General features: G+C 41.5%; 1 protein-coding gene across 1 annotated transcript in view; it reads left to right on the top strand.

The window, feature by feature from the left end:
- The first annotated feature begins 7,910 nt into the window (after positions 1 to 7,910).
- Positions 7,911 to 21,191, top strand: part of TRPM1 (transient receptor potential cation channel subfamily M member 1) — a 91,557-nt gene continuing 78,276 nt past the window's right edge. The window contains exon 1 of the mRNA XM_079318117.1: positions 7,911 to 8,051. The gene's annotated coding sequence lies outside the window, so the exon portion shown is untranslated. The remainder of the gene's footprint in view (positions 8,052 to 21,191) is intronic.

The raw sequence follows: 21,191 nt of genomic DNA, 5'->3' as shown, positions 1-21,191 counted from the left end.
GGAGGAAAAGATTTGTGGAGTTTGAGGCTGTGTCAGAGAGAGTGAACATCTGTTCCAGAAACCTGAATAGTTTTGGATTTGCAAAAGTTTTAGGTTTTGCAAAAGTTGGTTTTGTACAGAGCATGGTAGCCTGTGGTGCTGTCTCTGTAGCAAAGAGAGAAATGAGGCACCACCAGCACAGGAGGATGTGGTTTGATGCTGAAATGAGGCAGAACATTTTGATGCAGGCATACTTCACTATACTATCTGTTCTGCTGAGCAAATCTACAGGAAATGTTAATATATTTCCAAATAAAAAGGTTGAGTTTGGGACTTATCCATTAGATGAAAAGGGAATTATGTGGAAAACATCTTAATAAGAAATATTGTGCTCAAGCTCAACCTCCTTCTTCAGAGAGAATTGTTTAATAGACCTACCTGGCAGTTCTTCAGTAGCAGATTCAGAGAAGAAACCCTGCAGCTCTTCCAGCTTGAGGAGAAACAGGGGCTGTTTCCAGGGAAATGAAGAAAGGACAATACTTAGGCACAAGTTCTCAGTCTTAATTCTGGAATCAAGGACAATTATCTGAAAATGCACAGTAAAAGGGAGACCTGGACTATCCTCATTGCCAGCCACCAGCAGGTTTTGCCCCAGCACTGATGGGGATTCCAGAGACTCTGGAAGTTTGCTTGGATGGGAACTTGCTCCTTCTTTGTTTGGATGAACCCCGTGGGCTTCATTTGGGAAAGGGCAATGTTGTGAAGGTTAATTTAATAGAAAGGCTTTTATATGCAAAAGAGAAGTTAATGATATTTGGCAGATGTTTATGTAGTCCAGTTAAAGTTCATGTATTACTCTCTTTTAAATCATAACTACGAACAAAAATGGATCTCTGACTTTCTAATAGCTCACTAGAAGTAAAAGAAAAATTGTCATATCTTGCACACAGTTACTATGAAAGTTGCTATTGCTGCATGCTCAGGAACAGGGTGTGTAATAAGTGTATTTGTGACGTGGACATAATTCCAGCTGCCCAGTGGGACCAGTTTTGGCTGGAGTGCAGGACAGCAAATCTCAAATGCAGCTGTGTGAACTAAGAGTAGCAAATAACCTCCCTGCAAGCAGCAGGGGCAGGGGGTCAGTCTGCTTTGCAAGGAATTTCAGTCGTTGTGTTAGATCCCTGGAGCAAAAACAATTCGTGGAAAATCACTAGACAAAATTCTGTGCCCATTTATCAACTCTTTCTGCTAATGATATGTATTTAGCTGCTTATGAGTTCATTGTTAATTATTGCACTGGAAAAGTGAGTTTCTGTAAGGACACAGTAAATCTCCAATTCTCCTGCATTGAAGACCTTATACCTGATTTGTTCTCACCAAAGGAGGTGCATTTTGAAACTGAGATTACAAAGAAAAGTAATAAAAATAGATCCTACCTCTTTATTTAGTTTTATTTGATTATATTGTTGATGTGTTCTTACTTGCAGGCCTTTGTCCCAAAGACTGAGGTGAGAATTTTTCCCTCTCTTATGGCACTATTTTTCTAACCACTCAAGAAATGCAGCCTGTTTTTTTGGCAGAGGTTTTTAATATTTGTTATTTTCATATTACATAATTTAGAGTTTTGTTCAGCTACAAGTACATAGCTGCAGAATAATTTTACATGGAATCCACCCTGTTCTGCCCTTCCCAAAATAGCTCATTGTTTTAATTTACAGGAATAAGAAACTCTAAAATGCTTTGTGAAATGAAAATAGTTTTATGGGCTCTGTTAACAGGAACTTTAAACAGAATAGAACAAAGTCCTTCTACAAATGCCAGACTGATGGCATGGCCAAAATAAAGAAATAGTTGAGCTCGAGCTACATATTTTATAACTGGTGTAAAAATTGTTATTCTGATTAAAAGTTTGCTGTAAGCCAAATAATAGTGGAAGACTGCAACATGCAAAATTGGGCAATCTGAAGGAAGAATTTTATGAGTGGGAAATATGAGGAATTTTATCTGAGAGAAATTAGTTTACTGTTCTGAAGAACGTGATAAGATCTCAGCATGCAGTTTTATAGTAGCAGATATTTCATCAGCATTTTTCCTGCATGAGTTTGCTCAGTAATTTTTTCCCTTTTCAATACATTTCTGCTTTAGATCAAGTGAGTGAGATACAAGGTACACAATCCACAGGAGTTCTGTGGACTTCAGGGAAGTAACATTATTATATATCATCTCAGGAAGCTCTGTGTGAGAACAGGAAAAAGCCTGTGTAACTTCATGTTTACAATAAGCCTGAGACCCACACACTGACACCTGAGTATCAGCCCTACAGATGCCTAAAATTCAGATACTTTGATGGAGATAGGATGAGTTACTCCATAATAATTCATAGATGCCCAAACTTAATCCATGTGGGAAGGTAATATAAAGTAGAAAGAGGCACTCCCAAGTCCAGACAAGTGACTTTCTTGCAGAATGAGAACTGGGGTGTTTTGGTTGAGAATCTGATCCTTGCATTTTCAGAAATACCCAGGCACAGGATATTTTCCTGACACCCTGATAAATACTTTTTATCAGCACAGTTTATGCAAATTAATGGATTAAGTGCTGGACACACAATTTAGATGCTATGTATCATATGCAAACAGACTTCAGAGAGTTCTTTTGGGTTTTTTTTCAGGATCACTAGGTGACAGTGACCTCATTTAACATGTCAGTATGTTCTCTCCTGAGTCAGTTCCTGATACAGAAGATAGATCATATCTCTATAGCAGAGGACAGCTGTAGAAATATGTCAGGCTCAGTTTGTAGAGTGAAGTGCAGAAATGATCCCACATATGACCAAGTGCTGTGCAGAAACTTAAGAGGTATTTCCATGAAAGCCAGGCAAAAGGGGAATGTCCCAGTCTGGGGTTTCTCCTTTGTCCCCAGATCACCCCAGAGGGACATGAGGTGGTTCAAACCCTGGTTTTCTCTGAAGCAGCCAAAGAGAGATTGCCAGAGATGGTTTTCTCTTGTTCCAAGGATTGTTTATTGTTTCATATCTCAGGGTCTGCTCAGCCTGGCATCCAGGGTGGAATCTGCCTGGTGAAGGCAGGGCTTATCTTATATAGTTTGTATTATGTATTACATGTTTACAAAATTTTCCCAATACAATACAATTTTATTAAATGGTCCAGCCCTGACTCCATCCAATCCAAGAGTCCCAACGTGTCACCCAACATGGATGACATGGAGAAGAAGGAGGAAAAGGTGTCCACCCCCCAAATTCTCCATCTTGGCCACGTGTCCCTTATCATAAACATTCCCAAAAGTCTATTTATCTATGTTCTAACAATCTAATTTACACTTCACTAATTTTGGCAGCTTGTTTCCATTCTCTTTGTGCTGACAACTTCCCCCGGGGTTAGAATTCAGCACCTGTGACACCAGGGTCTCACTCAGAGGTCTTTAAGACCCTTGCCAGGGGGGTTTTGAGACCCCCAAGGAGGCCAGGGGTAAGCTGGGCATATCATCTAGCACAGAAGCATGAGCTGTACCAGCTTGAATATTGTACCAGTGTTGGGCCCCTTGCTGCAAAAAGGAGGTTGGGGGGCTGGAGTGAGCCCAGGGAAGGGCAGCAGAGCTGGGGAAGGGTCTGGAGCACTGATGAGGAGTAGCTGAAGGAGCTGGGAGTGTTCAGTTTCTCACCTGGGAGAAGGAGGCTCAGGGGTGACCTTGTTGCCCTCTACAACTCCCTGAAAAGAGGGTGTAGCCTCCCAAATAGCAAGGGAAAGGACAAGAAGAAATGGCCTCAAGTTGCACCAGGGGAGCTCAGACTGGATATTAGGAAACATTTATTCACTGAAGTGGTTATTAAACATCAGAACAGCTGCCCAGGGAAGTGTTTAAGTCACCACCTCTAGAGGAATTTAAAATATGTGTTGATGTGGCACTTTGAGGCATAATTAAATGGTGGGCTTGACAGTGCTTCGTTAAAGATTGGACTGGAGGATTTAAAGGTCTTTTCCAGCCTAGATGATTCTGTGATTCTGTGACTTACACATTGATCCACATACTGTAGACATCTGAAATCACCTAACAACCTTCAGGAAAAGCTAATCATGTCAGTAATTATCTCACTAGCTCAGATTTAAATAGGCTTTTTCAGGATCAGGAGTGATTTTTCCTGGGAATGGTTTTCCCTAGGAGTTATCCTAGATCTCCAGCATTTGTCATCCAAATCACCCAATTTTAAGGAAGAGAATGTGTGATCTTTCTGCAAAGTCAGATTTACCAAATAGCTTCTTCTGCAAATGGCCATATACAGTCAAGGTGAGCCCTAAAACTTCTTCCTCTTGTTACTTAAATGACTGATGAGATTGTTACAGTATTTTTTGGAAATCTTTAGCATACAAGCATACAAGCCTGATTTTATATGGCTGAAATCAAAGGTACCTGGCTTGTAACACTTCAGACTTAGCATCAGTTATTAAAGCACATGTTTTTGAATTAAAGGAAAGAAAATCTGGACCTCATTAGACTACAGAGGAACCAGTGCAGTCACCACATAAATTTTGCTCAATGAAAAACATAAAAATCCAGAACCAAATTTTTGGAGTCTCCTTTGCATGATCCTACTTCCTTTTGGTTGGTTGGTTGATTGTTGTGGGTTTTTTGTTATGGAAGGCAGACTTACTCAATTCAATTTCTGTTTTCTACTTAAAACATTTTCATCTTGTTGTGTGAGTTCAAGTGATAAAAAGAAGTAGATGTCCTTTGAAAAGAGGTTAGTGGCTAGAGGACAGGTCCCTGTCTGTGATGGGAAGCTGCAGCAGAATTTCCCCCTTTGGGGCATAAATTATCCCACACTGATTAGCCTAGGAAATAGTTTTCTTCAATTCATCTGCCCACAGAAATATTTGCTTATTTTTGAGCTGCCTGTGGATATATCCCAAACATGGTTTGCTGTTTAGCACTATTCACACAATGTCCTGGGGAATTCTAGGTATGCAGGTGGTTTGCAGACAGGTGACTAAAACTCTGTAATTTTTTTAAATTGGTAATTATGTAATCCAGAATTTACTTCAAGTAAATGTTGGAAAAATGAAACTGACTTTCTTTTTGTGCATTCAGCTGTTTTCAAAATGAAAATGTAGTGGAAAATGTGGTCTGGCTAGGTCTGCTAGGCAAAGGGCTTGTGTTCTGTGCAGTTAAGTGGTTCAATGCATTCTGCAGTGGGAATATTAATTTCCTTCCTGAGAAGATTAATTTCCTTTTTGGTGGTTTGTGTATTAAAAAAACCAAAAACAAACCAAAAACAAACAAACAAAAACCTCCTCCTTTTTCAGTAGGAGGATGAGTTCAGTGACATTCAGTAGTGTACAGAAAATGCTGGTAGTCATTTGGATTTAGGGCAAAGCTTTACCTGTGAACTTCAAGTGGACAATGAATTTAGGATCCCTGCTGGAGCTGGAAGGAATGAAAGGTTTAGTGGTCTGTATAACACTAACCACCTTAGCTTTTGGTGCAATCTGTGAGTAGCTCTGCTCAAACCTCCCTTGTCTTCCCCCTGCTGAGCACCTGCAGCAGGAGCCTCAGCATCTGTGCAGTTAGTCCTACCTGTACCTGGGAGGACTTAGCAACATTCCATTTATTTCCTGCTTCACTAATAACATCCAGGCAATGCAACAGTTGCTTGTCTGATTTGTGGTGTTCTCTCCAGTGCAGTTCTTCTGTCTTTAGCAGCCTCCTCATCCATCAGGGGACAGCTCAGGGCTCTGAATGGGGCTGGTGGATGCTGTGCATGGCAGGTGCTGCTGATTGCATGTGTTTGTGCCACAGCTGCCATTGCCCTTCTGTCCAGCTGGGCATGTCAGGTCTCATCTGAACAATGGGAGTGCTCAACACCAGCCCACAACAAGGGGCTGCTTGTCCCCCAGTGTGACAGCAGCACGCCACGGGGCAGGGCTGCCTGCTCAACAGTTTTTCATGATTTTGCACAGCCCAAGTGCTGAACAAAGCACACTGAGTGAGGGATATGATGTCATGCATTTTCCAAGAAACTTAGATGTTAAAAAAGTCCTAATAAACGTTTTCAATGAGTGGGATGCTTTTTGGGGAGCCATGGGCCTTTCTGATGACAGTGTATTTATGCCACAGTGCAGAACTGCCATGCTGTGTCTCAGAATAAGAGAAATAGCACCATTTTATAATCTCATTCAGTCATTTTGGATATGTTTGTGTCTTTCTCCCATAACTATTAGTTTTTCAGCTGTACTATGAAGGCTAAGCCTTGCAACAGAAATCTTGTGCAGACAAAATAAGGATGCAGATTAATTACTTGTTGCAGCAATTAGTACAGTGCCATGATAGCACTTGTTTGTAAATTATAAACCTTCATTTAATAAGTAAGGTAAATTTTATTTTCATTCTTTGTATTTCAATGTGGTGACTTGCACTACCTTTCAGAAATAATCTCATGCAGGCAGTTCAGATTGGAATGTGATGATACTTAATAACATACTTAATAACATACTTAACATACTTAATAACATACTTAATATTTTTCTGAAGTAGGACCTTAGAGTTTCTCACATAGGCAGGGAGTAGAGCTGGTGCTGCTGCACTGCACTGACACAGCTCAAAGAGAGAGCATCCACAGAACAGAAATGCTTAATAAGAAAAACTAAGGCAAATAAATTCAAATAGGGAGAAAACACAAGGAAATAAAGGGAGAGGGGGAGGAGAAGGCTAAATTTGTAAAATACAATAGCAGCAGCTAAGAGTGACTTTGAGGTAGCTGGTACAAACACTACCCTAAATTTGGAAACCTTCTCTGAATTTCTCAAAGCTGTTTCCAGGAGAGACTCCTTGGATGTTATGGACTATGCACCACCTTTTGCCAAGATTACTAGAAGGACTTGATGTAACTAGTGAATGACATAATTACAAACACAAAAAGCATTCTTAATCTGAGTGAACCATGGGGCAAGGATGCAAGATTCCAAGGGGGCCTTTCCCAACCCCTGAGCTCACTGCTTGTAACCCAGAGGATTAGCTCTGCCATACAAAGTGCCCACTGTATTCTGCACACACACTGTTCCTGTACATCCAGAGATGCAATGCAATGTAGGAAGAAAATTATAGACAAAGCCTGTGGAAGATGTCTTGGAGAGGATTTGAGCAATAAAGCATCACATTTAATTAGCATGTCCCATGTAGTAGATAAAGATACTCTGATAATCAAGAGAGGAAAGGCTGTGAAAGCTTGACTGGTTTTTTTGGTTTTTTTTTGCTTAACTGAAGACTGCATTTGCCTTGTAGGAATATTTCCTGTGAACAGTTTATACAATATTAAGAATAGGGAAGTCCTGCAGTTTTGTATTCAAAGATAGGAAAACTGCTAGAAGAATCTCATCTCTCATTTCTTGCTAGAATAGGCTCACCACGTCACCTTTCTTTAATTCTCCCATTTCTTTTTAACAACCCTCTTGCCCTCCTGCCATAACTTAATTAATTTATGTCTGATTAAGTATTTGCAGTAGGGCACCTTTCCAACAAGCTGGTGCAAACCACAGAGCTGTGGGTCAAAGACAGAAGAGGAACAAATAGCACAGTGGAGTTTTAGCATTCTATTGCATCTGTTATATGGATTATCCACAAATAAACCATCAACTAAGACTTCCTGTTTAATTCTCTGATATTTCAGGCTCTGCAGAAAAGTTTTTCAAGGGCTTTTATCCTCCAGGAAACCTGGGATTTCTGGTGTTGGAAGCAGTGTAGTGCTGGTAGTTGTGGTCTGGAGAAAAGTCCCACCTGCTATAGATCTTGCCATTAAAATAAGCAGGAGACAGGAGTTTCCCAGTTCAGCAGGTGCTCAGAGAAGCTGAGAGACAGCCAAGAGAGAAGGCAGTGGAAAACACTCCTAAAGATCTGGGTGTGGAGGAGCAGGAAGAAGAGGGTTAGTTTTCCATGGAGGCAAGTGAAGAGGGTTGGTAGTGTGGGTGCTGGAGTGGAACAAGGCTTGTCCCTTCCAGGCCCTCAGCTAAGAGAGGAGGGAGAGCATCTGGTGCTTGGCTTACCTGGAGTGAGAAGAGGGGGTGAGTCAGAGGCTTGGAAAAAATGTCTTTGATTTTTAACAGCTTTCTGTCCACTACCTAACTTAGCTGGTAGCCATCAGTGAGGGGAAAATGAGGGCAGGAGATGAGGAATTGTTTGTTGTGTTCATTGTCAGGGTGCCCCACCAAAGTATTTTAGGAAAGCAACGTTAAAATGTTGAAAGGAATAAAGAAGTGAGCGGTGTGGGAGAAAACTTGCTATCTTTAGATAAAAGCTTGCTCCATTCCTGTACTAAATAATGTGGATAATTGTTGTGTAGTCTTGTGCTGGTTTTGGATATTTGCTAGAAATTTAAATTCAATAGTGACAGCCCATTGAGTCCTTGCTTCTGTAATAAGACACGTGTTAAATGCAGAGGCTTTGAGTCTGGGGTCCTCCATTCCTTGCCCCTTAGGAAGGCTGGGAGGACAGGGCCTATGTAAATGGGGCTTCTTTTCTTTTTTTATATAGGGTAAAAATTGAAAAAACATCAAGGTAATTGTTTACCTTCCCTTTTAATATATTGTCTTGGGACATTATGACTTTACATTATGACATTACATCTTCCACTGAGACTAAACTCTCAAGTTGTCAGTTATTTTCAGAAATAGATTCTATTCTAGACTAATAGAGGGTTACAGGGAATGATTCTTATTTTTACACACTCTTTGTAGGATTCATAGACTGAAGATAAACAATAAAAACAAGAACTGTGATTTCTGATCAATTTTGTAGCTATGGATTGTGATGCATTTTGTTCCTTGCGCTACAAGAGAAAGCAAGCAGGATTATTCTTTGAGTAGTGCAGTATTTAATGGATTCAAAGGGCTTTGGAATGCATTTTTCCTGCATTTTCTACTCCATGCAGTTCAGTCTAATGCTGGCATTGGAGAACTCTAGCAGGCATTCCTGGTTGTTTGAAGTAAGTGGTATCCATGGCTTGGGGAAGGAGAGCTTTTCAATCTCTGCCAGGTTTCTTTGTTTCTCAAAGAAACAAATGGATCAGCAGCAATGGTGCCACAGTTCATCCTTGTGCAAGTGTGGGTTCTCCAAGAGTACTGAACTATACATCCCCACCACTTCTGACTCAGTGCAGTGAAACTGTACACCAAACCCATTGTCTAATTGTTTATCCACTCCTGGTTTCTAAAACTGAGACTCTGAATAGAGGCAATTCTTCTAGCTCTGGCTTCATGCCTCATAGCAAACATGTAATTCCTGCCATTTGCTTCAGTTTTGCTCTTGGCTGAAATTTGAGTGTACAGCACAGGCTTATTTCACATTTCTTTTTCTCCCATGGGCTGGTCTCATGGAGGATCACCTTCACAACTGGATAATTTTTGTGTGCTGGGTGGTGCAAGTGTGTGAGTTGGTTCCTGCATGGTGCTCACATCTCATCTGTGTGTGAGCCACAGGCAGTGGAAATTGTTCCCTCCCAATAAAGGCTGAACTGGCAGTGTGAGGCACACACATTCTGTGTGTCTTTCTTCCATTCCAAACACTACAATGGTGGGTTTAGTGAATCTGACCCCTGAACACCTGAGAGGGGTTGCTTATCCATACACTTTTGTTTGGCCAGAAAGTGCTTGCATTTAAACTGTTCTAGGATTTGGGATGTGATCCTTCTCTGCTATCTGAAATAAAGGGGCATAAATGAAAGAAGAGCTGCTCAACCCATGCCATGTTTTCTTTTTACTGCTAAGAGCCAGATCTGCTGGTGAATCTCATGTTTACCATCTCACTCTATGGTTTGAGGGTAAGCAAATCTTAACCTCTGAAGAGCTTGCATAATACTCAGGTAGGAAGGAATTTATGGGAGTCTCCCTTGTTCCATTTGCTGTTTATTTCTGGTTGGGAGTATGAAGCAGAAATGTTCTGAGGCCACAGGGTACATTTGCCCTGTGTCCAGTGTTTATACAAATCACCATGTGTGGTTCACTGATCCTTTTTCTACACTTGGCAGGTGTGTTCCTTTCTGGATGCCTCACACATAGGTGTTCCCTTCTCTAGGAGGACAACTCTCAAGATTCAGCACATTCAAACTGACAAGACAAACTGATTCCAGCCCTAAAAATAACCCAGGCAAAGTGAGAATTTGTTGATTTCTGGCCCTCCCCATTCCCCTCAAGCCAAAGCATTTATCCTCCAGCACAACATCATAATGGTAAAGGATGCTAACTAGTATGAGACTTGGTGGTTTCCTTTGAGAAAAGGTTTCAAAATTCCATTACCTTCATCAGAACTTTCCAAAAGGATTCCAGCTGCTGTCCATTTTGGCCACATGTTTGTGTCTACCAAGCTCATTAATCCAAACATTAGAATGAGCATTTTTTTCTGCTTGTCTCTAAGATCATACCCATATTACTTTGTAAATACACCTAGTAGAAAGTTTTTGAGAGGCAGCATATTTTGTTTTACTAGTAGCCAGACTTTCTGGAGGGGTGGAGAGTGATGAGGTGGAAGTTGTTACCAGATTTGAACTGCAGACTATATAGATATAAGAAAGTTATTTAAGTATCAGTTAGATCCTGAGGTGACCTTCAGTCTTTTTATTTCAGCAGTCAGGGATCAGTGCTGTGGGAGGCAGACACTAGCTGCAGCAACACTTGTTTTTCTGTTCTTGTGGTTACTGTTCAGGGTTAGGCAATGTTTATTTCCCAGCATAACTGCTCAACAGCCTTCCTTTCTGAGCTGTCAACACATGCCAATAGGTGTTTGAGGAACTGCTGCTGCACTACCTACTGGCACACTGTTGGTTTTTAAAGTTCACTTACTTGTATGTTGTAGGTTAAAGAACCTCAAGAACGTCACTGAAAAATTTATACAAACTCAGCTGTGTAGTTAGTCCTTGTGTTCAAGCATGCACTGCTGCATTAAGGCTAAAGATTTGTGAATTAGCAACTTTCATAGTTTTAAACCCAGTGAGGCTTCCTCCAGCCTTGCTTTTCCTTAGAAACACAAGGCTGGGGGCGAGTGGGTGGGGTAGTGTATCATGTCCCTGCAGAACAAAAGCATATCTTGTTCTCATGCTTTCATGTAAAAGCTATCAAACTTGCTTGCATAAAGACAGACTTGAAGCCAATCTCTGTTTTCAAGGGCCACCAGACTCTGCACTCCACATAAACAGTGAGATGTTTGTGTCTGTCACTGTCTCCTACTGCACTGCTTTTTCATTCACATGATCAAATCCAACTTTTCTCTCTCTGCATGAAGTGCTGCCTCAGTAAAGCAGCACTGGCAAACCCACATTGACTTAATAAGGCAAATGATTTCAAGTTTTGTGGTTTTTTTCAAAGCCCCTCACATGCTTGTTGATGCCTGCATCAAAAACCTCTTCCTGTATCTTTGCCTCCTGGACTCCTCATCTATTTTTGAGTCTTATGTTCTTTCCTGCATCTATTTTAACTCTGTTACTGTGCCATTTAACCCCTGTGGGATATGGAACTTGTGGGAAAGAAATGACAAGAAAATTATTACAAGAAAAATACATTGGTTAATCTACACACTCCTCCAAGGGTTTCATGGCCCAGGACATGCAGAAACCCTGATTAGGTATTATGCATTTGTTTGTCAGCAGCTGTAATATGAACTGATGAAGAAATACTTAGTAAGGGTGTCATACTGTGTCTGTCTGATCTCTCTGCCTGGACTAATGCCTAAGCAAAATATGTAGTTTAGTGCCTGTGATTCAGGGTTTACCACAACTCTGAAATGTTTTCCTAATAGGACATGTACTGGTTTGAACTTGTTATGGGAATTCTTTTCCCTCAGGAATATCAGTCTGTGCAATGGCCCTATGCTGTGCAAAAGTAAATAATATTCAAGCCTTGGATCTCTTAAATATATTTAGTGCTACAGATCCCCCAGGGATTCCTATAAACTTGTGTTACCTTCTGCTTGTTACCAAAACTGCTTGAACTTCTATTTCTCCCTGATTCACTTTGCCCCAAGTCCCAAACAAGGCTGGAGAATTATTTAATAAGACTTAATCCAGACTTTGGAGGAACAAGACTGGAAAGAAAAAGTTGCATTTAAAACAATTCCATTCTGTTTTAAATTTAGCAACTAGATAGCTCTCTAGTGGCTTAAGCTCTGCTATACATAATCCTATTGATATATCTCACCTTTGGGAGCTGAAAATCAGCATTCATGGCAAAAATGTCTTCCAAGTGTTTGCAATAGCTCCAAGTGACATTTTACTTTTCTTTAGGATGAAGTTTTGGGGCAAAAGTATGAATTATGTTGATGTGAGGTTTCCTGTGCTGCAAACAGTGATTCCTTCCTAGCCCATGCCTATTTAGCCAGTGTGTTAATAGGTTTATTTGCAAGTTGTCCTGTCCAGCTGCTTCCATGGGGTGTGTTCCAGTTCCAGGTGGCAGCTGCTGGAGGTTGTGCTGTGCCCATCCTCACTGCAGGCTCTTGCTGCTTTGGTACAGTTCAGAAAAGAGCAGCCAACCCTCCTGCACTGGGTTTCCATCATAAATTACCTTCACATGGGAAGACCAACAGATCCAAAACTGCAGAAGTTGTATTTTCAAGAACTCTTGCATTCAGCAACACCTTACAGTGTGTCATGAGTTGTGTTTTCAGAATGGCCAAAATTATTTCTTTCTAAAGGAACATTTTCAAAAGCATGTAAGTTTGCTCATAGACATATCTTGTCTGTTATGTTGCTTGAATGTAGGAAATGTGCCACTGAAATAATAAAGTCCCACTGAAGGTTGTAGGTGCCATGTTTTCTTTTCTGAGTAAATCCAGTAAGATGCCAGATCTCCTGTGTGGCCTTTGGCAAACCATTCATCTCAACTATTTCAAAACCTTCCAGTCCTTTTGGACTTTTTATTTTGGATGCTGAGTTGAAGGTTGCTAAATCAAATACAAAACTTTCACAGCTTCCAGCTGGACCTGAGGTGGTCTGCACTGCCAGTGCTTAGCTTATCCAAAACTCCACAACCTAAAACTAAAGAACATTCTGGCAAATGTTGGGTTTTTCATGCTCACCTACATCCCCAGGGTCACCACCTCTAACCCTGCTGCCCCATGACCCCAGGCCATCCTGAGAAATGAGCTCTGTTAGGCAGAGAGACTTTTGAGCTTGGTGTTACTGCAGTACTAACAGACACCAAGAACTGAAGAGCAAAGAACATTGTGCACATTCCTGAACACTATAAGGGATTAAATTCTCTGCTAGATTTTAGGAAATGGCTGGCATAGGACTATAAATTTAACAGACTCCAAATAGCTCATGCAGCTCATTTATTTATATATATGATATACACACATCTTTTTTTCTCAATAAATTTCCTCAGCTTTTTCAGTTATTTTTTGCTGTTGCCCTCCCATTCAAAGTTTTCTTCCACTGTTCTTATTAACTTTGATATTGTCTGTTGAAAAATATTCCTATTCTTGTAGAAATGCTGATTGCTTTTTGCCAGTCATAGCACCTCCTCTCTATCCTGTTACTATATCTGTTGTTTTCCTTCTTTAAAGATTTTTTCCTCTCTTTTTCTAATACTCTTGCATGTTCATACACATGTGACTGAAGTTTAGCAATCAAAATACTGTGTTATTCCTAAGTAGGAAGGTTAGTTTACCTCTGAATTTGTTTGGGTTAAGCAGATTGTTTTGGTTTTTGACTTGATTGAGACTTCCTTTCTCAGGAGTCTATCTGTTTGCTGTTGGGTTCACCATGAATATGTAATTTAACTGCATATAAATTTCCCCTCTGGGAACTGTGGTGCATTATTTTCAGCATGCTGGAGATTAAACCTTGGTGATGCCTCTGAAAAGTATGTGTGTAATTTCAAAACCAAAAGAATCATATTAGTTAAATTAGATGTTCCTTGTGAAACATCTTTATGAAAACAAGAGTAATCTGTGGCTGGAAAGAATAACAGCACAACCTTTATGGCACATGTTTACATGCTTTGCACAATACTATGTTTTGATGAAGTGTTGTTTCATAACTTGGCAAAGACCACTTAAAGATTGTTGGCCACAACAAGCTGATTTTTATTACAAGAAAAACAACACTTTTGAAAACTTTCAAATTAAATGTGTGTTAATCCAGACAGACCCCACTATAATTCTCCTCTTGTTTGTAGAGGCTTAAATAAATTAGCTCACCTACTTCCACCACCCCAGCTCTGTGGGGTTTCACTTTGAATTGGCACAAAGGTGGAAGATTCAAAAACTGGTAACAGAGTGTTTATGGCTGTATAGTGTAGAAAACTGGAAAATCAGATATTAATTCTAGGTCTAGTTGACTAAATATACCATAACTTGCCAGAAAATCACATGCAGTAAATAAGCTTACCAAAATAAATTGTCTGCCATTCTGGCAAGTAGGGGTAGGGGATAAGAACATTTGCCTCTAATTCTGAAGTGTGATTTAAGACTTGGTGGTTGAAGAGTTTGTAGTGTAGAAAAATGGTATTTGTAAAATCTCATGTGATTGTGCCACCGTGCAGTGTAGCTGGTCAGCTAAACACTTAAAAGGCTGTGAGATGACAATAATTAGAGCAGTAGCTGTAAATTGTGTATCTGTGTGTATCCTTATTGTAACTGCATGAAGTAAAACACGAAGGGCAACATGACTTAACTGTATATGTGATTATTTCTTTTCTTCCTGCAGACAAATTTCAATGTGAGAAATGATCCCAAACCCTTAAAAAAGTGAGAATCTGTATATATCTCTGTGTGGCCAAGGAGGTGGAGATACAGAAAAAGAGCTGTTGGTGTAGAATTGGTCAGATGGGTCAAAACTGACAAGTTCAGATTTCCATCTGTGACAAAGTATGGTGATAGCAGCAGAAAATGGAGTAAAAGGTAGCATGCTTACCACCAAAAAAAAAAAAAAAAAAAAATAGGATGAGGGTTTTATTGCTATTGTGATTAAGTTAATTTCTCACAATGTTAGCAATAATCCTGCTAGGTGTAAAATAGCCATGAAATCCTGATGCAAGAGGCAGATTTCCAGCTGGTGGGTACATGGAGTTCATTCTGTTCTTATTTTGGCTTCTACACATGGTTGGGCTTGAGTGAGTAGGAAGGAGAGTAGTCAGCAGCTTGTGTCAAAGTGCTGTGTCTGGGCCACAAAGGGAGGACTCGGGGAAACACAAATGTTGCTGACTACATTATAAATTTAGTCATCTTGCAAAGTTCAAGGTTGACTTAATTCAGCCAGGCAGAGGGCCAAGCCAGTAATTTCTGTTTAAGCCCTGAAGATTGAATGCAGTGTACCAAGTTTTGTGGCTTGTTGGGAGTGAGGGAGAGGTGGAAAGCAGCGATTAATGTAGTTTCCTGGTGAGTGAGGTGCAGAGCCAAGAATAACTCCATGGTCCCTTTCATATGGATTCCAGCTCTCAGCGACCTGCTGGTGAAATTATCGCTGAACAGCAGATTCAGACATTAAAAGCCTGTTGAATGCTTGCTGTTGTGCAGCAGGGCTTGATAAGATCAAAGTCCTGTCTGGTAAGGTTTTTACCTTGGTTTGAGCACATGTTTTGCATTCAGAAGACACAGGGTAATGTATTTCTGGTCTTAGCAGAAGCTGAGAGGCTTTGAAGGTCATTGTTTGGGTTATCCCAACCTTTTAAATTACGGTGAGGATGACATAAGAGGGACAGTTCTCTCTTTAGCTCCTCTCTGACAAAATCATCACTGTCAAATGGAAATTTCCACTACTGATGTACATGCCTTACTGCACTCTATCAGTCAGGACCAACTGCAGGCAAGTTTAGGTAGAAATACTGGTGTAGGAAAGCTTGAACCTCAGAAACCTTTGCTTTTTGTTCTTCAGATACGTTGTCTTGTACATTTCCTGCTGCTAAAAATGAGGGAGTGTGCTAAACGTGGCTGATTTTGATATCCGGCATATCCTTGTTTACTAGGCTCAGTCTCAAGGATTGCCTGGAATAGGATGTTAAAGCCACAGAGCGGGAGGAGCAATCAGAGCTCCGGTGGTCACCGGGGGACGCGGTGGGGACGCGGGGGAGGTGCGGCCATGCTGGGACCGGCACCGGCGGCATTGCCCCTTTAAGCAGCGGCACGGGCGGGGCCCGATGGCGTTGCCCCTTTAAGCGGCGGCCGCCGCTGTCCTCGCGTGCCCCGGCGGGCCCCGCCCACGCCGCGCTATTTATAGCGATGGGCAGGGCCGCGCCGAGCCGTGAGGGAGGGGCTGGGATGCGTGTGGGCAGCTTGGCCATGCTGGGGAGCTGTGTGTGCACCTTCTCCCTGTGTGGAACTGTGTGTGCACCTTCTCCCTGTGTGGAACTGTGTGTGCACCTTCTCCCTGTGTGGATCTGTGTGTGCACCTTCTCCCTGTGTGGAGCTGCGTGCGCCCCTCGCCCGTGAGGGGAGCGCTGCGTGCGCCCCTCGCCCGTGAGGGGAACGGTGCGTGCGCCCCTCGCCCGTGAGGGGAACGCTGCGTGCGCCCCTCGCCCGTGAGGGGAGCGCTGCGTGCTCCCCTCGCCCGTGAGGGGAACGGTGCGTGCGCCCCTCGCCCGTGAGGGGAACGCTGCGTGCTCCCCTCGCCCGTGAGGGGAACGCTGCGTGCTCCTTCTCCGAGCGGAGGAAAGCTGTGTGGGCCCCCTGTCCCTGCAGAGGAACAGGCGGTTCCCTCCCCGCACAGCCCCGAGGTTTGTGCAATTCCCGCTGAGCGGGGCAGGGAGAGTGAACAGCATCGCTCTGCAGGCCCGGCAGCGGAGGATTCTGACCTGTCCCTTGTCCCCTGAGGAGAGAGCGCTGTCTTTATCCCTTTCTCCCGGGGGTTTGGCACAGGAATCTCCACCTGTCCCAACCGCAATTACTGGATTTTCTTTCTTTCTGGTCGGTGGGACACATGGAAGAAAAAGGCCGACGTGTGCTCGCTGAGCAGTCCACCCACGCTCTGAGCTGTGGAGAAAGGAATGGAGTGCTTCCCCTTTGCAGAGGGATATCATTTACTGCACACAAACCGTACTTTGTAAAACCAGTGAAGAGCCTTTGTCTCGCTGCAGAGGCTGTGTAACTGTGTAATGTATTTGTATATCCTCTGTAGTCAAAGAGAAAAAGAGGCTGTGCTAAATGAGACATAGGAATTGCCGTACTGGATTAGAGCCATCTGCTTCAGTATCCTGTGTGAACCCAGCCAAAAAAAAAAAAAAAAAAAAAAGCAAAAGTGCTGTTGAGGAACGGAATGTGTATCTCCTTTTTTTAACTTCAAAAATACTGCAGTATATTGCTGCATATTACAAAAATTACTTTGACAGCATGCAGCTTGTAACCTTAACTTCTATTTGCTCTTTATTTCTATACAATGATAACTAATCCTATTAGTTATTTAAAAATGGCATTATTTCACTCCAAGTCCATTAGAGTACAGCAACAGTTTCCCTTCCCCCAAGTTATTTCTATATTGGCACTGTTTTTAACAAAGGATAGATTTAGTGGGAAGCACTCCGTCTCTGTCAGTATAAAGGAGATGGGGGAGCAGATGTCCGCAATTTTGCACCTTCCCTGCAAGTCTTCATCTGAAAAGCAGCAGTTTATGGAACAGCTTCCCTCCTCCTTTACCCTTGAGCACAACTGGATGCACTCAGCAGCCCAGCCCTTTGGCAGGAGTGCTATCTCTGATCAGCAACTGCCCGAGTGTGACAGGCACTGAAAATAAGGCCAATTGCTTTCATGCCTCTGCCAGCAAAGCCGTGTGAGAGCAAATGAGCGTGAGTCACTGAGCTGGAGTGGGTTAGGAGTCTGAGACACTCATTTTATAGCTTTCCCTGGGTATTAAGGGATTTGCTTGCTTTTCAGGACAAATGTGGTTTTTTCCCATACCCTTTGCTGTCACCTCCTTTAATATAAAACAAATCAAGCAGTGGCAGAGGGAGGGTTTACCTTGGAGGTATCAAGGGTGAAGAGAGCAATAGTAATCTCTTAAGTGCAGTAACACCCTCAGCACTTTAAACCACAGCCTTAGAACAGGAGTCTCAAGTGTACGTTTGTAATGCTTTTGCCCTTTGCTCTTTAGAGGGTTGATTTGCTCCACAAATACTTTATGAACCTCTTGAGACTGTGGCACCGTGTTATTCTTCAAAAGTGTCTGCTAGTAAATTCCCACTGGATTACAGCATAGACTTCTGTCACAACATGATAAATAACCATAGGCAAATGCTGTTTGTGTCTCCATAAATACAGATCTGTGTGCATGGTAGAATCATGCACAAAAACAGTTGAGACACGATAAAAAGATCAATCTTCTATGAAAACAGTGAGAGGGTTGAGTGCCCTGTGTGTTCTGAATTGGGTAAACAAAATTAGTAAGTCATTCAAGGGTAGCCTTGTTTGTATGCTGTGTGTGCTGGGATGTCATCCTTTCTCTGAATAGTTGGCAAATTGGGCACAGTTGAACCAAATAAACTGAGGGCTGCTATCCACAGACCTTTATTTTGCTGGGTAGTAGCAGTCACTGCACTGACTGGTCATCTTACTGTGTTGTCAGAGGGGATTTTCCTGATGAAGTTTGTAGCATGGGGAATGTTGGACTGGGTTTATAGTTTGTCTATTGTAAAGCTGAAATACCAAATTATATTTCTGAACGTGAAAAGAGCTAAACTGCTTAGTGCAGCTTCATGTGTCAATAAGAATATCTGTTTATGAATACCAATACTGGGCTGCAGGCCTGATTGATCAGACCTTAGCTCTGCATACCCACATTCTGCCTTTGGCTTTGGCAGAGTGACAATTACTTTTTTCATGTAGCCTTGCTGAAAATCATACTATTGGGAGCTTCTAAAGATGAGGAATCTCCTGTTTTCCCTTGGCTTTTGTTTACTGTTTTCAGCATGTTCCTCTTTGGGCTTCTCCCAGGTGCCAGTTGGTCCCACTCTGCAGGGGAGATGGGCAGGACTTTTTGCTCAGCTGGAACATTTTGGCAGGTAGACAGGAGGTTTGGCCTTTGGTAGACTTGCACTGCTGAGGCTTTGTGATGCCAAAACTCTCACAGGGACTGGCCTGTTAGTGCAGGCAACTCTGCATGGATCATCAGTCAGGTACAGGCTTGATGTCATCCTGCCATCACTCCAGACACCAAAGAGAATTATCAGTGAAATAACAGAGGAAACACAGTAAACCAAATTAGAATCCTTCAAAGGACAGCAATCTTCTGGTGCTTTCAGAACTCACTTTCAGCAGCTTACACTCCCACTTTTTGCTCCTGAACTCATTTTGTAATCTTTGCTTTGGGACTATTTGGCTGATTATTATTTTGTGTACTATGAAATGTACTTTAGATGTCACTCAGTTCCACCCCTTGTATAGCAGATGATCTAAAGACATCATTGCTCAAATGTTTTTGTGTCATAATGGTAAGTCCATAGTCAAGCAGCCCCTCCAATTTGATGGGAGTAATTTGGTAAATTCATTTGTGTTGATCAAACCTTGATGTATATTTCACTGCAAATAACTGACCTTGATAATGTGTTGCATTTGAAATTTACAATCTGAAGCTTTAGGGACTGCAGAAGTTTTTCAGAGTCATAGCTGAAAATATCTAATGAAAAAACAAAAGAAGGAGATTATAGTTAGGAAAAAGCAGTAAGAGGTCATAAGTTCACAGCTGATGGTAAAATGGGCCATATGTCCTTTTAATCCCTGTTCAGGAGATAAGTAAAGATCTGTGTCAGACTCTCTTCAAATATGTTTAGAACCACAAAAGGAAGGGATACATTTAATAGTGTCTGTCATTATTTAACTTCTTTTATTTAGGCAACAGGGAAATGGGAAAGAATTTAAAATAAAAAAAAATTAAAACTGGTTAAACAGTCAGAAAAGATTGGCTTCATACTATGAGGTTTTTTTTTTTTTTTTGGTATATCTGAGACTTTGATTTGATTTGGACAATTTTTGGAAAAAATGCTTTTAAAATATCATATTTGTTCAAGAAAAATGTAAATAACTTTGTTGAGACCCTTAGGAAAAAACCCAACACATCTAATGGAAGTGAATATGTGGACTAGAAAATATCTGTCCACATGCACTTCAAATTATCTGTCAAATATGCTCATTTTCCTTTTCTTGACGATACAATAATGTTCAATTCACTCTGGCCAGTTGCATGTTCAAAATTCTATAGATAACACCCAATCTTTTAAAAATATATTGCAGTAAAGAATCATATATACCATTGTCTTATTTAACAAGCAAAAAATGATGGAAACATGATTTTACTCAGGTCTAAAGTAACTTAGTAGCAGCACTGCTTTGTTAGTGAATCATCTTGGACAACTGACGATATGTTCTTTTTAACATTAAAAGCTTATCCTCTTCCTGGATATTTTTTTAAGGTGTGGGTGGAAACACAGACAAAGGGAACCTGGGTGCATTTTGTGAGCACAGCAGGCTCATCATTCCACTGTCTTCCAACGAAGCAATTTGATTTTCTACATGGTGGGTTGAAGACACACAGGCTGTCCTGGTAAATGAGGTCAGAACTGTTAAAAATTAACTTCCCAAATACATGGGTAAGCCTGGGACTCAAGCACTGTTCTTCTAACTAGGCAGGTATGGGGAATCCTATATTTTCCTAGGCTGACTGGAGTTTGGCCTTCAGAAAAAAATTCACTCTGATTCAGAAAGTAAGAGTAAACATGCTCAGAATTTTCCTCTTTCCTAACAGTAGTTTAACCATAGTTGTGCAGAGGCTAGATTATTTTTAGCCTAGATTCCTAAACCCAGGAGACACCCAATGCAATCTTGCTGTTTGTGTGAGTAATGTGGATTTCCCTGGATAATTTTATCTTGGTTTAACAGTGTCTGAAACTAGGCTGAGCAACATCATAGGCTGGAGGAGACCAAATAATTCTGTGACATTAAATGTGCTCAGTGCTGCCCAATCCAAGAAGCTCTTCTGCCACTGGAAAATAAAAATTTTCATATGGAATTTGGCCTGTACTTGAACTACTCTTAGAAAAGCAATGTTTATTACTTATGAGTTAAAATTTAAACTCCACTGTTAGCCTAATTGCCTTCAGTGAGTCCAACAGAAACTGCAGGTAGTGACTAAGGACTCATTCAGGCCAGTGATAAGGTACATGGGCAGGACTCTGTGTCACCAGCCCTTGCTAGCCAGACCTTAGCTGAAGAGTCTGGAAAGTTTCCATGCA

Source organism: Erithacus rubecula, assembly GCF_903797595.1.
Source record: "Erithacus rubecula genome assembly, chromosome: 14".
NCBI lineage: Eukaryota > Metazoa > Chordata > Aves > Passeriformes > Muscicapidae > Erithacus > Erithacus rubecula.
This window is presented reverse-complemented; position numbering and strand designations above follow the sequence as displayed.